The following is a 3,730-nucleotide window of genomic DNA, read 5'->3' on the forward strand; positions in this document are numbered from 1 at the left end:
AAGCACTGCAATCTCAGGTGACAAAGACACAGTCATAGCTCAGGAGGGTTTTTCTCTTGATTCCAAATTATCTTTCTGTTGAAAATTAGCCACATGGGCCTTTGGCAGGTTTTTATGGAACAGCATAGAAGTAAATCTTTCACTTAAAATATATTTGCATGAGTAAAGGTAGAGGGGGTGATTTCATAAAGAAGAAAAGACAGTTAGCTTTTGAGGTTTGCAAGATAATGGTTAGAAGGCATTTGTTCAGGGCCAGACCTGGTGCGACAACAGGAAGAAGGATTTGTATGTACCATTTCTCTGCTGCATCCAGCACATGGCAGAAGCTTTTTTCTTTCATGCGATTCTATAGGGAATGTTATGCCACCTGCTCTGAACCAGACTCACCAGCCCCCACTGATTCTAAAAATGATATGCTCGCTTGTATGACCTAAGGATCTTGTTGAAGACATTTCTTTCCTGCCCCATAGCCCTCATTGCTCTGTAGTGGACATTGTAATGAAAAAAATCAAAAAACTAACAAACGAAAAAACATGATGGTTGTGGACACTAGTTCTTTTACCACAGGAAAAGAGTAAGACGCTGTCTGATAACTCTGCCTACGTACTTTCTCACCATACTCTGTCTCAGCATGAGGCTCCATCTGATCTCCAAGCAATGCTGCCCTCATTTGCTGAACTGTATTTTCATCTCCTTAAGCTCTACAAAAATATGTGCCTTCTTAAAATACTGACTTAAGAATGCTCTTCAAAGTCAGAAGCCCCTGTTATCCCCACGGTGATTCAGAACTACCTTTATTAGAGCTCTTAACCACGTCAGCTTGTGCTGGACATTTGCACAACTATCTGGGAACTACAGTGTGAAATTCTTGTAGAGAGATTGTATTCCCAGTCTTTCACTCACTATAGATTTTCACTGATAAATTATCTTGAGATTTATGAATTTTACATCTAAGCATAGAAGTTCTGCACACAATAATAAAGAAAGGAAACATGAACTTGTGGAGAGTGGGAATAGCAAATAGCCCGACAATCCATAGCCTTCCCTTTGTGGCATGAGGGACAGGAGTGGAGGGCACAGTGAGAGGTCTAAAGATTTTATCTTCTTGTGCTTTGTGAGGAAATTTTCCAAGGCAGATGAGGCCAGTGGGGTTGATACATTAGTGGGAGAAATGTTAAGTCTTACACTGTTTTGTTTTCTTTAGTAAACAGTTTGTGCTCGAGACCATGCTGGCAAACTCTTTATTTTATTTTTATTTTTATTTTTTGGTACCAGGGATTGAACTCAGGTCCTTTCGTTTGCGAGGCAAGCAGCGGAACCACTGAGCTAAATCCCCGGCCCGCAAATTCTTTATTGGTAAAACAACTTTCTTCTGTTTAAACATCCATGCTAAACCTTTTACAAAAAGGTAAAATACATATGGGATACTGCACATCTGTAACACTGACCTGTGAAAGAACTATATTGTTCATCTGTGAAGTGCTCAGCTCCACTCACTGAAAGATCTTTCACATCTCCCATAATATAGTGTACTATTGTTAAGTATGTACGCCTTCCTATAAGATTTCTAAGCAAAGCAAGTTGTAAGGAATGACACTTGTACATTATTCAGAGAATAATCTCTTCATCATTTCCGGACAGAATTTCATAAGTGCACTGCCTCAGATTCATGTTGGTGAGAAGACAATTTGACATTTAAACTTCTTTTCCTTTTTAAGGAATTCATTATAGCTTGTCAGCTAAGATAAAAATGTGACAAGACATGACCTTTCTTTGATATATAAACTGTGCTGCTATATAAGAACATGAATCAAGAAAATTCTTGTGGTAAGCTTCCCTTGTACTTGTTTCTTTTTTATATTTATTTTATTTTGATACACATGTTCCTAAATGATGTTTAAAATAAGAGGGAGAACAAAAACCGTACAAAATGCAATGGTTTAAATAAAGTGTGAAATTATTTGATAACTCATTTTACCCTAGTTTTGTTTCTTTTTCTAGCTCCACAAGTTTATTTTTCTCAGAATACTGTTTATAGCCATAATAATTATGTATTACCTTACTTTAAATTCCTCACATAACTATACATTCAAATCAGCCAAATGAAATAGCAAGCTTCTTATACTTTTTTCATTATAAAATTACAGTTATACTTTTTCTGGAAATATGAATATTGTTCCTTGGGAGCTTTTCCACTGAACATAAAATTCTATGTAAATGGACACTTGGGTGCTTGTGTACCCAAATATGTGCTCATATTTCTGAGAACCTACAATTTACAGAAGATAAGGTTCATAAGTGTATAATTTAGTTGATAATTTATTCATTAAAATAATATTAAATTAAGTGATAAATTCTCCTCAAGACAAATACAAAATCCCAATTAACCTATAAATTATTTCAAAGGCAACATATAATACATTAATTTAATGATGGTTAGGGACACAGGAACTCTCTTTCCTTCTTGGTTGTGATTGCCTAACACTTCTTCCTCAAAATTTCAGCTCTATACTACTACTTAGCTGCAAACAACTAGAACTCTTACATGAATAGTGTCATTAAACATTCCTGGATATGTTCTAGGCAGCTAGTCAGTAACCTAAACACATAATCAAAATGGAATCTTCGTTTCCCCCCCTTTATATATACTGTTGGGTTATCTTCTATTAACTCTAAAGCCAAAATCTACTCACCTTTCTCACACTTACTGCACACAGTTGGTCAATGGCTTCTACTCAGTCTCTTTCTTTGGAATCTCTCTGATACATCTGAGATTTGCCATCTCTAGTTATATTTGTTTATTTCAGGTCATAGCTTCACTATTTTAATATCCTCCCACCTTATCTCTCAGCTTCTAGGTCTACCTCTCTGTCATGTCTCCTACATTGCTAACAGAAATTGTTCTTTTTATACTTGTGAGTATGCTTCAAAAGAACAGAAATAGCTTTCACAGATATAATAATTTTTCTTTACATGAAAAATCATTTAAAATTATTTGTAGCTCAACATCTACTTTAAAACTTCTAAAATAATCTACATATGGATTTACAAATAGTTTATGTTGAGACAGAGAAAGTTATTTCCTATTTTAATTTATTTCTTCCCCAAAGGATGTATACAATGAACAAAATCATTAACATTCCTTTCCTTTAAAAATAATTGCTACCACACTAGAGAAACTATTTGGTATTTACACGTGTGTCCTACTTATTTCACTTAAGAGTATGGCCTCAATATACATCCATTTAGCTATAAATGTCTCTAGTTTGTGGTTCTTAAGTGTAAATAAGGATTAAAACGATTAAAATGAATAATTGATAATTTGAAATAGGAAAAGAAGGTCCAAAGGGGAAGGGGTAAGTGGGAGGGGAAGGGGAAAGGAAAGAAGGGAAAGGAAAAATTATGAGAAAGGAAAAAAATGGAAACAAAGTCTACGTAAATAGGGAAGGGTGGAGGGGGTGAAGGGCGCACAGGTAATGGGGAAAAAATAAGAACCAAGATACATCATGTACAGGTCCAGGTACTCACTGATAAATGTAAACATATTGTATACCTAAAATGTACCAATAAAAGAATTAAAAAAAATAATAATTGCTATCAGGCTGGGGATTTAGCTCAGTGGTTCTGCCGCTTACCTTACAAGTGGAAGGTCCCCAGTTGTATCCCCAGTACCAAAAATAAATAAATAAATAAATACATAAATAATAATTGTTACTTATGATTGTTTTAA

The sequence above is a fragment of the Heterocephalus glaber genome, unplaced genomic scaffold (genome assembly GCF_053883595.1).
Source record: "Heterocephalus glaber isolate CG9 unplaced genomic scaffold, H.glaber_assembly_v1.0 deba00001733, whole genome shotgun sequence".
In the NCBI taxonomy this organism is placed as follows: Eukaryota; Metazoa; Chordata; class Mammalia; order Rodentia; family Bathyergidae; genus Heterocephalus; species Heterocephalus glaber.